Source organism: Mesoplodon bidens, assembly GCF_964165515.1.
Source record: "Mesoplodon bidens genome assembly, chromosome: 14".
Classification (NCBI taxonomy): Eukaryota; Metazoa; Chordata; class Mammalia; order Artiodactyla; family Ziphiidae; genus Mesoplodon; species Mesoplodon bidens.
In genome coordinates, this window is record NC_138170.1 from 75111105 (window position 1) to 75125928 (window position 14824).

Below are 14824 nucleotides of genomic sequence, written 5' to 3' on the forward strand. Positions count from 1 at the left end.
AAGAAGTGGTGCTGGGAAAACTGGATAGGGACATGTAAAAGTATGAGCTTAGATCACTCCCTAACACCATACACAAAAATAAGCTCAAAATGGATTAAAGACCTAAATGTAAGGCCAGACACTATCAAACTCTTAGAGGAAAACATAGGCAGAACACTCTATGACATAAATCACAGCAAGATCCTTTTTGACCCACCTCCTAGAGAAATGGAAATAAAGACAAAAATAAACACATGGGACCTAATGAAACTGCAAAGCTTTTGCACAGCAAAGGAAACCATAAACAAGACCAAAAGACAACCCTCAGAATGGGAGAAAATATTTGCAAATGAAGCAACTGACAAAGGATTAATCTCCAAAATTTATAAGCAGCTCATGCAGCTCAATAACAAAAAAACAAACAACCCAATCCAAAAATGGGCAGAAGACCTAAATAGACATTTCTCCACAGAAGATATACAGACTGCCAACAAACACATGAAAGGATGCTCAACATCTTTACTCATTAGAGAAATGCAAATCAAAACTACAATGAGATATCATCTCACACCAGTCAGAATGGCCATCATCAAGAAATCTAGAAACAATAAATGCTGGAGAGGGTGTGGAGAAAAGGGAACACTCTTGCACTGCTGGTGGGAATGTGAATTGGTACAGCCACTATGGAGAACGGTATGGAGGTTCCTTAAAAAACTGCAAATAAAACTACCATATGACCCAGCAATCCCACTACTAGGCATATACCCTGAGAAAACCATAATTCAAAAAGAGACATGTACCAAAATGTTCATAGCAGCCCTATTTACAATAGCACGGAGATGGAAACAACCTAAGTGTCCATCATCGGATGAATGGGTAAAGAAGATGTGGCACATATATACAATGGAATATTACTCATCCATAAAAAGAAATGAAATTGAGCTATTTGTAATGAGGTGGATGGACCTAGAGTCTGTCATACAGAGTGAAGTAAGTCAGAAAGAGAAAGACAAATACTGTGTGCTGACACATATATATGGAATTTAAGGGAAAAAAATGTCATGAAGAACATAGGGGTAAGACAGGAATAAAGACACAGACCTACTAGAGAATGGACTTGAGGATATGGGGAGGGGGAAGGGTAAGCTGTGACAAAGTGAAAGAGTAGCTTGGACATTTATACACTACCAAACGTAGGGTAGATAGCTAGTGGGAAGCAGCCGCATAGCACAGGGAGATCAGCTCGGTGCTTTGTGACCGCCTAGAGGGGTGGGATAGGGAGGGTGGGAGGGAGACGCAAAGGGGAGGGGATGTGGGAACATATGTATATGTATGACTGATTAAATTTGTTATAAAGCAAAAAAAAAATCATTATAAAAAAAAAATCTTTGCTACAGCTCTGAGTTCGGTACTCTTATTATTCCCAGCTGATATATCAAGAAACAGAAGTCCAGAGGCACACAGATAGTCCAGGTCAGAACTGGTACTGTAGGCCAGATAGTCTCTGAGCCACCAGAGACATGATAGAGTGATCTCTCTGGAGACTGGGGCTACTCTCTCTGAGGACAAACAGCTCATGGATATAGAGGACAAAGTATAATCTCAAGCCAGCCTTGATTCCTGGACTCCCACTCAATAATTCCAGCTCCAGATGACCCTGTCAGGATGGCAAGCACCATTGCATGGGCCTGGATGGCTCATCATATGGGTTCAGATTTTGTGTGTTCAACATTTTTGAGACATTGAATCTAGTGGAAACAAAGAATACATGGAAAATGACCTCACCGGCAAAGGGCTGGAGTTGAAATGCCTGGCTTGAATTTTGGCCTTACCCACCCTTTCCTCCTTTCTGGCTGCTCCTGTGGCCATGTGGCCCGATCCCAAGGCCGCTGTAGAGTAGGCTTCTGTGCACAGCGTTGTAGCTCCTGGCAGCCCTGTGTATCTACTTTGCTCCATGGAGGAACTCAACAATTTCAGTAGCAATCTGCAAGATTATCCAAGGAGATCAAGGTAGAGACATTTATAATCTGTGACCATGTTTCCTTGCTATGAAAAAAACTGGAAGAAAATGGTGTGACTCATTGAAAATTTTCACTGAAATGCGCAAATAATCACATGAGGTGTGGCATTTCCACCTCAATACAGTAACGTATTTGTGCAGAATACTCATATGCCTTCTGTTTTTCTGCCAGCCCCATGAACGAGGCAAGTATTCTTTTACTATTTTGTATATGAGAAACCTGAAACTTAGAGAGTGATTAAGAGGCAGAGTGAAGCTTTCCAACTTGGATCTTTTTGACTTTTGTTTCAATACTTCTTAGCCTCATTAATGCTGCTTTTCCCGGTTCCCTGAATCACAGTCAAGTACTCTCTCTTCCACCTGAGCCTACACTATTTAATTTATTTGCCAACAAAGGTGATAAAACTTGCTTCCACCAGTTTGGCATTTCTTTTTGTTAATGGATAGCACCTCTCTGACTGGTCAATGACCCTGCCATAGTAGTTTTAAAATATTTTGATTATTGCTTCTGTTTTTACATAAATATTTAATATTGCTTCTACATTACTTCATTTATTTTCATTTTGGATGATCTGTTCATTGGTGAAAGTGGGGTGTTAAAGTCCCCTACTATGATTGTGTTACTGTTGACTTCCTCTTTTATGACTGTTAGCATTTGCCTTATGTATTGAGGTGCTCCTATGTTGGGTGCATAAATATTTACAATTGTTGTATCTTCTTCTTGGATCGATCCCTTGATCATTATGTAGTGTCCTTCTTTGTCTCTTGTAATAGTATTTAGTTTAAAGTCTATTTTATCTGATATGAGAATTCCTACTCCAGCTTTCTTTTGATTTCCATTTGCATGGAATATCTTTTTCCATCCCCTCACTTTCAGTCTGTATGTGTCCCTAGGTCTGAAGTGGGTCTCTTGTAGACAGCATATATACGGGTCTTGTTTTTGTATCCATTCAGCCAGTCTATGTCTTTTGGTTGGAGCATTTAATCCATTTACATTGAAGGTAGTTATCCATATGCATGTTCCTATTACCATTTTCTTAATTGTTTTGGGTTTGTTATTGTAGGTCTTTTCCTTCTCTTGTGTTTCTTGCCTAGAGAAGTTCCTTTAGCATTTGTTGTAAAGCTGGTTTGGTGGTGCTGAATTCTCTTAGCTTTTGCTTGTCTGTAAAGGTTTTAATTTCTCCATGGAATCTGAATGAGATCCTTGCTGGGTAAAGTAATCATGGTTCTAGGTTTTTCCCTTTCATCACTTTAAATATGACCTGCCACTCCCTTCTGGCCTGCAGAGTTTCTGCTGAAGGATCAGCTGTTAACCTTATGGGGATTCCATTGTATGTTAGTTGTTATTTTTCCCTTGCACCTATTAATAATTTTTCTTTGTATTTAATTTTTGATAGTTTGATTAATATATGTTTTGGCATGTTTCTCCTTGGATTTATCCTGTATGGGACTCTCTGCACTTCCTGGACTTGATTGACTATTTCCTTTCCCATATTAGGGAAGTTTTCAACTATAATCTCTTCAAATATTTTCTCAGTCCCTTTCTTTTTCTCTTCTTCTTCTGAGACCCCTATAATTCAAATGTTGGTGTGTTTAATGTTGTCCCAGAGGTCTCTGAGACTGTCTGCAATTCATTTCATTCTTTTTTCTTTATTCTGCTCTGCAGTGGTTATTTCCACTATTTTATCTTCCAGGTCACTTATCCGTTCTTCTGCCTCAGTTATTCTGCTATTGATTCCTTCTAGAGAATTTTTAATTTCATTTATTGTGTTGTTCATCATTGTTTGTTTGCTCTTTAGTTCTTCTAGGTCCTTGTTAAATGTTTCTTGTATTTTCTCCATTCTATTTCCAAGTTTTTGGATCACCTTTACTGTCATTACTCTGAATGCTTTTTCAGGAAGACTGCCTATTTCCTCTTCATTTCTTTGGCCTGGTGGGTTTTTACCTTGCTCCTTCATCTGCTGTGTGTTTCTCTGTCTTCTCATTTTGCTTAACTTACTGTGTTTGGGGTCTCCTTTTCGCAGGTTGCAGGTTCATAGTTCCTGTTGTTTTTGGTGTCTGCCCCCAGTGGGTAAGGTTGGTTCAGTGGGTTGTGTAGGCTTCCTGGTGGAGGGGACTGGTGCCTGTGTTCCGGTGGATGGGTCTGGATCTTGTCTTTCTGGTGGGCAGGACCATGTCTGGTGGTGTGTTTTGGGGTGTCTGTGACCTTATTATGATTTTAAGCAGCCTCTCTGCTAATGGGTAGGGTTGTGTTCCTGTCTTGCTAGTTGTTTGGCATAGGGTGTCCAGCACTGTAGCTTGCTGGTCGTTGAGTGGAGGTGGGTCTTAGCATTGAGATGGAGATCCCCGGGAGAGCTTTTGCTGTTTGATATTACGTGGAGACAGGAGATCTCTGGTGGACCAATGTCCTGAACTCGGCTATCCCACCTCAGAGGCACAGGCCTGACACCTGCCCGGAGCACCAAGACCCTATCAGCCACCCAGCTCAGAAGAAAAGGGAGAAAAAAAGAAAGAAAGAAAGAAAGAAAGAATAAAATAAAAGTTATTAAAATAAAAAAATTATTAAAAAGTAAAAAGTAAAAAAAGAAAAAGAAAGAAGAGAGCAACCAAACCAAAAAGCAAATCCACCAATGATAACAAGTGCTAAAAACTATACTAAAAATAAGAGAAAAAAAAAAAAAAAAAAGACAGAACCCTAGGACAAATGGTGAAAGCAAAGCTATACAGACAAAATCACACAAAGAAGAATACATACACACAGTCACAAAAAGAGAAAAAGGAAAAAATATATATCTCTCTATATTTTTTTTAAAAAGGAAGAGAGCAACAAATCAATAAACAAATCTACCAATGATAATAAACTTGAAATACTAAACTAAGATAAGCATAAAACCAGAAACAAATTAGATGCAGAAAGCAAACCCCAAGTCTACAGTTGCTCCCAAAGTCCACCACCTCAATCTGGGATGATTCGTTGTCTATTCAGGTATTCCACCGATGCAGGGTACATCAAGTTGATTGTGGAGATTTAATCCGCTGCTCCTGAGGCTGCTGGGAGAGATTTCCCTTTCTCTTCTTTGTTCGCACAGCTCCTGGGGTTCAGCTTTGGATGTGGCCTCGCCTCTGCATGTAGGTCGCCTGAGGGCATCTGTTCTTCGCTCAGACAGGACAGGGTTAAAGGAGTAGCTGCTTCAGGGGCTCTGGCTCACTCAGGCCGGGGGGAGGGAGGGGCACGGAGTGCGGGGCGAGCCTGCGACGGCCGAGGCCAGTGTGACGTTGCAACAGCCTGATGCATGCCGTGTGTTCTCCCGGGGAAGTTGTCCCTGGATCACGGGACCCTGGCAGTGGCGGGCTGCACAGCCTCCTAGGAGGGGAGGTGTGGAGAGTGACCTGTGCTTACACACAGGCTTCTTGGTGGCTGCAACAGCAGCCTTAGCATTTCATGCCCATCTCTGAGGTTCATACTGATAGCCGCAGCTCTCGCCCTTCTGTGGAGCTCAGTTAGGCAGTGCTCTGAATCCCCTCTCCTCGTGCACCAGGAAACAATGGTCTCTTGCCTCTTAGGAAGGTCCAGACTTTTTCATGGACTCCCTCCCAGCTAGCTATTGTTCCACGTGTAGATGTATTTCTGATGTATTTGTGGGGAGGAAGGTGATCTCCCTGTGTCACTCCTCTGTCATCTTGAAGGTCTCTCCCCATTACTTCAAAACATGTATGGCAGTTTATAAAAAATGCCACAAACTAATAAAATAATATATATTAGAAGTAGGTAAAAAAGCAAAAAGAAATACAAGGGTAGAAAGATAAATTTGGGCAGGACTGAGACCAAAACAGAAGTGTAAATTGTTAGTCAAAAGACTTGCTGGAAATGAGCTGCTTGTTGGATTCCAACCTGACAGGAGCCAATGGCGGAAGAAAAGCTGATGGTTATATGATATACTGTGTCTTCAAGAAAAGCAAAACCAAATGCATGTCTGATACAAAATCATCTTCCTGAGATTCTCTCAAAGAGAGAGCACTATAATTTAATTACTACTATTCCCATGACATCTATAAAATGGTCAGGACAGTCATGAAATAGGCTGCTTTAAATCAAGAGGCACCATGTCTAGTAGTTGCCTTGAGTTTTCATTTTTCTGACCTTCTGAGGGTATTTGCCTATTGTCTCCCTAGTTAGATAATCATTTCTCTGATATGTGATGCTTGATTCAAAGTGTTCCTGGAAAATTACCAAAAATAATAACTTTTTAAAACTAGAAAAATAAAAGAGTTGAACTACAGTTGAGGAGGTGGGGGCATAAGGTCCTGCTCCAAGATATTACATTTCTTAACTGACTGAGATCCTTCTCCTTATTATGCTCCTTTTTTCACAAGACAAAGAAAGCCAAGTGCTTTCTGTTGCCCTCTGACATAACAGGTAGAAAAATCTTACCAATGTTCCTGGAATTCTTGTCAACTTCAGGCAGAAAGTAGTCAGTGAGATAATTAAGCCCATTCATTTGTCACTCATTCATTCATCCTTTTATTAGAAATGCATAGATGACCACTATGTTCCTGGCCCTGCAGACACAGAGGTGGGTAAGACACAGTGCTACCCCAGAAGAACTTGTGGATCAAAGGGGGAGACAGAAATGTCCACAGGCAATCACAGCACAACATGGGATGCATTGTCAGAGATATGTTCAATGTGGTGGGGCAAGAGGAGGGAGAACCATAATCACTGTCTGGGAAGCTATGGATGGATTCCCGGTGGAGCTGATGCTTGATTCCAGTCCTGACAGGGATCCCTCAAGGAGTTAACATGGAAGGAGATTACTAATGGAGAGAAGAGTATATTAATGACATAGCAGTGAGCAAAAGTGGAGGGTATGTTTGAGCAACAAAGAAAACTTGAGAGGCTCAGAACAAAGTTGATCAGACTACCTCACCCACAAACCAGTTAAGAATTCATGACGCTGGTTATTACACTTTAAAAGAAAAAATGCCCTAAATACATGACTTGTTGAAATTTTGAGAGGGAGTTTTATGGACCAAACCTTCCATTTGCATTCATTGAGGCTCTGACACAGTTGGATTGCTGAGAGAAGAGCGGATGGAAGCATAGTGCTGTGTGCTGAGTACATGCAAGACTGTCTGATGGTCATACCTCAAAGACTCAAATTAGAGACCCACTTCATCTCAGACGTAACACATTACTTTTTTTTTTTTAATTCAAGCAACATCATATGATGTTACGTCTTCCATGATGTACTTCTCTCCTTCTTGGTAAGAAGTGTTGGGCTTTGGCATCATGTTTGGGTCTTGTAAACTCCAGTCTGTATGATTAATATGCAGCTCACATGGCCAAGAAAGAATGTGCTGCCTCTACCTCAGTTGCCTAGGCACTAATCCCAAAGCCATAGATTTGCAAAAATTGTACCACGAGTTACTTATTTTTAGAAGGAAGATCACGTTGCCAGAAGAATGAAGTGCCTTTGCAGTTGTCAAGTGCCAGGTTCAAGATTAGTTTTATGATTCTATGAGCTGTCCTCAAAGTGGGGAAAAAATGAGTCTGTACAGATATTCATAAGTGGTGGTGGGTACTGTTGAGTTAAAAAAATTAAAATCCATATTGGAAATTAATAACGTCTGAAGATTTAGGACACATCATTCAACATTTTAAATTTCATCATTAACAATGGAACCAATGTAAATATCAGGAGCTTTGCTATACAAATTTAATAGACTTGGAAAATAAAAATTCCAAATGAATGGATTATAAATGTTCTATTAACACAAACAATTGGCCAAATATATAAATTTAATTCTCCTTAAAAATTTGTGGTAAAGTCCTTCTCATTTTCATTAGAAGGCAATTTTTTTTTTTTTTTTTTTTTTAGGAGAAAAGAAGGTAGAATCTTTGACTTAACTCCACAAGAGTTCCTCGATGCAGGTTCTCTGCTCACCTCGCTGGTTTGCTGTGATTGGAGTCACCCAACCCAATCGGTAGATCTAATATTAAGTTTCAGTCAGTGGCCTGAGTTTGCCAGATCGCCAAAAGGACTCTGCCACAAGCTAACGCTCATTAGCCAGCTTCCCTACTGCAATAGTAATTTTTTCTCATTCTATTTAAAGCAACCCTCCCTCATACCATGGTAAATGATTTTACACTGCACAAAATGTGCATTCACAAACCACACAGGAATAGGGCTTTACTCTTAAAGAATAGTTTGTGCCTCTGCCCCGGGTCTTTGTTGCTTTACTTTTGACACTCGTTGCCAACTCAACATTCTCCAAGAAAGTGTAAATCCTACCACAGGAAAACGAGGTGTGGAATATGTGCCTCGGTTGATGACATCCCCTTCTGCTTAGGGCTGTAAATTGTGTGAGACTGTGCATACAGATACTGGCTCCCAAGTGCTGGGTTTTATAGCTGTATATTCTGAGCTTGAAAATACATCACTTGAGGAATGGAGAGCATCCCGTCTGCCTTGCTGAGTGTCATTCCAGAATCTTAAGGGAGTGCACTGACCCAGTAGTCCAATGAATAGGAGGTTTTACACCTGAAACTGCTACTGCTTGGGGCCAAAACTTGTGATTGGTTTATTACAGGTCTCGATTATATAATTCTGATAAACCAGCTAATGACTGTAGGGGCTACTTTAATAGCAGGAAGGGGCTGCCTTCATTAAGTGACTTCAGGGTCAACCAAGAAGATCATTAAGCTGGTGAATGCCTGAACTTCCGTCATTATTAGACAGTCTCTGTAGCATATCGGCAATTCTCTGGGAAGGGATCATTGCTGAAGTCTCTCAGTGCAACAGTTATCAACCTAGGGTGATGGTGTCTCCAAAGGGACATTTGTCAAAGTCTGAAGATATTTTTAGTTGTTATATAGAAAGAGAAGGTGCTTCTGGCATCTAATGGGTTGAGGCCAGGGATATTGCTAAGCATCTTACAGTGCCCAGGGCAACCTCCCACAACAAGAATTATCCAGCCCCAAATGTCAATAGTGCCGAGATGGAGAAACCCTGTCTTGGTGTGAATAAAAGGGGCTTAACTAAAGCAGGAGAGGAAGCAGTGTGGACAATCTGGCCCCTCGTGTGGGAAGCACAGAGAAGGCCATGTAATGGAAAACTCCTTATTTTGTTGAGGGTTAGCCCTGAATGCTAGAAAAGCATGGTTTCCAGGATTTTGTTTTGTTAAAAGCTCAGAACGGATAAAATGCAACAAAGAAGTAGAGTGTCCTCAGGCCTTACTCTTGGTTGGTGGAAAAAACATGAAAAGAGGAGGCTCCCTAGAAGATAGAACGTGGGACCCAGGTGAACAGCCTGCACCAACCTCAGGGGGCCTCTGGCAGATTCCATGGAGAAAGATGGACACGCTAAGCTGCTTCCCCTGATCAGTTGGGTTTTCTGTCTTTGTGGCAGTCACGATTATCAGGGTTATGGAGTCAGTTGTATGTGAAATTCCAAACCAGCAGAAAGCAGTTGGTCCCTCTCCTTCCTGGTTTGTGGATGATAGATTCGAAACCCTCTTAAGTTCACAGACAGGCCTTTCCAAAAAGTGACGGTGGACAAAGCGTGGAGAGCAGCCGTGTTCCCAGGCACAGTCTCCAAAAGGGGTGCATATTCAGTAATTTTCAACAAAAGCTTCACCTGACTGCTTTTTATTAGACTAGGATAAAAGACATTAGTGAAAGCTGTGGAAATCGAGACTGTGAGACATGGAGGGAAAGTGTTGAAAGGGTGGTACATTATTTTGCAGGCTTTATCTTTCCCCCATCAACCAACACCACACGCCCCCTCCCACACTCGCTCTGTTGATATTTTTACCTTGTGTACGTCCTTATGGTCTCTGCAAATTCTATCAGCGAGGCATCCACAGCAACTCACCAACTTCTTCTTAAACTAGACCATGCCACAGCTCTCGCTTTGCTTCCTGTTTGCTCATAAAGAAACTGTCCAGACTTCTCTGGTGTTTTCTATGCTCAGATGTCAGCGAAATGAAGTCACATTGTAACCACAAGAAGACTTTTTGCTTGTGTTGCTGCCTGGTGTTAACAGCACTGATGTTGCTTGGCGTGAAGGAGGCTAGTCCTTGTGGCCAAACTTGTGAGAAGTTGCAAGAGGCCAATGTGAGACTGCCAATTAGGCAGCAAGGTGGAAAATGCCTGCCTTTCTGTTGGCTCAGTGAGTTGGTTGGGGGAAAAGTTAAAACCAAGCAGGCATTAAGAAGAAAGATTTCATTTTTTAATGTACTTGAGCAGTGGGAAGAGCTGTGCTACCATTATGTCCCATTGATAACCCCATGTCAGATGCATCTCACACACACACACACACACGCACAGGTATACAACAGAAGGACTCCAAGCAATTGTCCCTTTGGCTTCAATTGCCAGAACTCCTAGCTGGGCAGATGTGCACAAGAGGAAAAGCCAACTTGCACCCCAAGTTAAATTTCAATCTCTGCCCACATGGCTCTATTAAAACAATCCATCTTCAAGGATACAAATCAAGTTATGGGATGTCCATTATTAGTAATTGTAATAATCATACATTTATGTAGTGCTTTAAGTGTTACAGAGAATATGCATATGCACTATCTTGTTTGATCTGCATGATACCCTTCATTTTCTTATTCATTAGCGGCCTAGTATGTGATGCACTGTGCTTCCCAGATTAACTGGGAAGTGAGATTAACTCGACCAGGACCATACAACTTCTAAGTGACACAACTTGGACTTAAACCCAGGTCTTCTGACTCACAGTCACAGACTTTACCAACGAGCTACACTTTTCACTCCCCTTGTTATTGGCATTTAGCTCATTTGGGGTTAATAGGTGGGCCCCCGATTTAATGATGAGTTAGTGGTGGTTTTTGTTTATCTCATTAAAATATTCCTCGGAGGAGAGGTGGCTTCAACCCACTAACTGGCATATCTGGATCGTGTCTATGATGAGAAAGCCCCTTATTACCATGTGTAGCCCAGTGACAGTGCTGCAGGTTTCTCCCAATGCACGTTTTCTTCAGAGCTACTGCCTGCGTTTCTCAACATTTCAAGGATATGCGTAAGGCGTGTGAGTGGGGGATTTTATTGTATTTTACAGATGGCTAAATTGTGTCATAGGGACATAAAATGACTTGCTTAAAACCACATGCAACATTCCATAGCTCCACAGGCAGATTTCTTGGTACATTTGTTACATGTACGTTTTGCAAAAGAGAGCTTTTTTTTTTTTTTTTTTAAAGGAAAATTGAATGCATCACAAAGATGTTATAGACATTTTGGCTCTGTAGCCTTTTGATTTTACTTGGAGTTGCTAGTTTAAGGCCATGCTGACTCCAGGTTGCTCCTTTCATATGTACACATCGCCCTCTCTCCAAAGAATTGAAGTTTCCTCTTGAGCCAAACTAAAGACCCATTGAAGGGGAAGCGTGGCTCACATTCCACACCTCTGACTCCTAGTTCTAGAGTCAGTGATGAACATTTCTCTCTGTGTGTCTCCGTGTGTGTGTCTCTCTCTGTCTTTTCCTCCTTCCCTCTGTCTCTCTTTCTCCCATTCATTCATTCATTCATCTGTTAACTTATTCCATGAGTTTTGTGAGTATGTATTGAGTACAATTCTGTGCCAAGTGCTGTAGCAGTCCCTTAGGGATTCATCAGTAAGCAAAAGACCCACTGCTCGGATGTGTGGGGTGTGTCTGTGTGTGTGTCTGTGTGTGTGTGTGTGTGTCGGAGGTGGGTATGTGCAGATGTGTATGTGAATGCATATTGTGAACTGAGCCACCTATATCACTACTATAATTCATATACAAAAATTCTCAGTTTTGATGCCTCTTAGACCAAACAAAGGTGTAAAAGAAAAACATTTCCTAAGGATATCTTTGGTTCCAGATTTCTCTACGACTTTCCCATAATCTGCCCACAATGCAGTTTAACCTGGGAAGGACTTTTCCTTTCAGGCTCACCTCTTCTGTCCTCTAACTTGGATGTTTCAGTGCAGGTGGTGCACACTTCTCTTGCTGCTGGAACCACAATGTTGATTAAATCACTGACCCCCTGCATCGTAAATGTCACCACTTCATATTTTCCTGCTACCCCAATATCCCCACAAACACGCTGTGAGCACCTCGCTCAGGTGACCAGGTGCGCCAGTGTGATAAGGCTGGTCCTTGCCACAAGGTCCGCTGCTTGCCCTCCCCTGACTGTGACCTAGTATACACAAGTAAAGTCCCCTCATGCCTTTTACCGGTGTACTCCACCCTGACCCCCATAAAGGCACTGATCCATGACCCTCACTCTCTCAGCTCCCCACCTGCTTGGCTAAGCCCCTCCCTTAATGTTCCCTGCTGTCTGTTTCCCCCGTGGCTTGCAGTGACTCTGTCTCTCCAGGGCCCGTGAGTAACGATGAACTTTGTTTTCACACGCCTCTCCTGCGACCCCTCTTACGGCTCACCGACCACCTCTTGAAGACTACAAAACATCCCCAAATATGAGACCTCTCTTACTCCTCTCCTCCCAAGAGATTAACCTACACTTGAATCTTAAACAAAAAACTGTCCTGCAAAACACAAAACCAAACCATGATCTGCCTGGTGGGGGACTTCCTGATGACTTTCTCTCTGCTGCGTGGTGCTGTAGGGACATGTTCTGGGAAAACCAGGGCCTTCCCACACTTCACATCAGTTCTCCATGTAGCCTCCCAACACCAATTTGTGCTGGCACCCTAAGTCGGTCTGGCAATGTGGGAATCTTCCAGTTGCTCTGTTGCCCATCACATGCCATCCTCTACGATCCCTTCCATCCAGCTCCAGGCAGACAGCTGGACTAGGTTTTTTTTTTTGCGGTACGCAGGCCTCTCACTGCTGTGGCCTCTCCCATTGCGGAGCACAGGCTCCGGACGCGCAGGCTCAGTGGCCATGGCTCACGGGCCCAGCCGCTCCGCGGCATGTGGGATCTTCCCGGACCGGGGCACGAACCCGTGTCCCCTGCATCGGCAGGCAGACTCCCAACCACTGCGCCACCAGGGAAGCCCGAGCTGGACTAGTTTTGAGAACACACCCCTGTAGTTGGCTTTCTGACTTCCGCAATCATACTTTTCCAACGATTTGATTTCAGTAATTTTCTGGAACCATTTTATTAGTACATTCTCTCTAGAGTCATCTCCCTCAACATTATTCTCTTTTTACTGCTCTTTCAACACCTTCAGGTGCCATCTTATCCATCAAATAGTCATATACCATCTGTTTATTATGAGTAGTGCTACCTTACATTTAGAGAACTTTTACATACGTTATTCTGTTTAATACAGGAAACGCTCCTTTGAGGTAAGCGTTGGTCTTACACATATTTTTTTTTTGATTACTGATTCAATGTTTTGACTTGTTATAGGTCTAGTGAGATTTTCCGTTTCTTCAGTCAATTTAGGTAATTTGTGTGTTTCTAGGGATTTGTCCGTTTTACCTAGGTTATCCAATTTTAGAACCCAAAGAAGGATTCCAGTTTTTTTTTTTGTTGTTGTTGTTTGTTTGTTATATTTATTTTTGGCTGTGTTGGGTCTTCGTTTCTGTGCGAGGGCTTTCTCCAGTTGCGGCGAGCGGGAGCCCCTCTTCATCGCGGTGCGCGGGCCTCTCACTGTCGTGGCCTCTCCCATTGCAGAGCACAGGCTTCAGAGGCGCAGGCTCAGCAGTTGTGGCTCATGGGCTTAGTTGCTCCGCGACATGTGGGATCTTCCCAGACCAGGGCTCGAACCCGTGTCCCCTGCATTGGCAGGCAGATTCTTAACCACTGCGCCACCAGGGAAGCCCGGTCTTACACATATTTTTAAAAAGGAGTAAACTAGGGAGCGTGAAAGTAAAGCCCTCCAATGAAGTGGGTTCTAGACTCTTCTGTACCAGACTCAGCTAGATCCTTCACCCAGCTACAACAAAGATGGAGGGTGGGCACTGCTGCCCACTGAGGACATGGGTGTTCTATGCATGTTGTACTTCTGTTTAAGTCCTATATCTGCTCCTGGAGCCATCACTTCTTCTGGCTCAAAGTGCATGTTGCCTCAAAACATTGCAACCAAAGGAATTATTGCATATTGTTATATACTGCCTATATACTGGTGGCTATACTGCTGTATATACTGCTGGCTCCAATTTACTGAGTAACTCTGTCAGGATAAACTTTCCATACAGTATACCATTTAGTTCTTACAAAAATTGTCAGAAAAATATCATTATCCTGGTTTAAGAGGCTCAAGGATTGGGTGATTTTTCCAAGTTATAGCTGAACGAAGGCAGGAACCCTCATTCAACCATCCCCAAACTTTCTCTTCCTACTACGCCAGTTCACCTTCTTTAAATCATGGAGAATGTAAATACAAATTATGCTTCTGCTTCTGCTTGAATTTCTATGACTAAAAAAGGCAGAAGCTGCGACATGGCCCTATGTTTGCTTTTGTGATGGGTCAGACGGGTATCGGTGAGAGGAACCGCAGGTCAAGAGAGGATGTCATTTGGCTTGTGATGAATCTCTGCGTGGGGAGCAGTAGCAGGGGAATAATGGAGCTCTCCCCACCTCCATGGGTGCAGTGGCCCCCAGGGAGCAGTACAAGGTAGGGCGGTGAGTAGACAGTGGGTGCAGGACCTGGCTCCTTGAATGTCATCACTCTCCTGCTGTGCAACTTCCTCAAGTTGCTTTCCCTCTCTCTGCCTCTCTTTCCTGATTTCTGGGAGGTTTTTCCAGCTCCTTTGCTCAATCTCATTAAGAAATGTATGGATCTATTTTTTTACACCAACCTTTAAGTACTTACACAGTGATCTGTAGGAACGTTTTCCTGGAAAGGGTTTGCACGG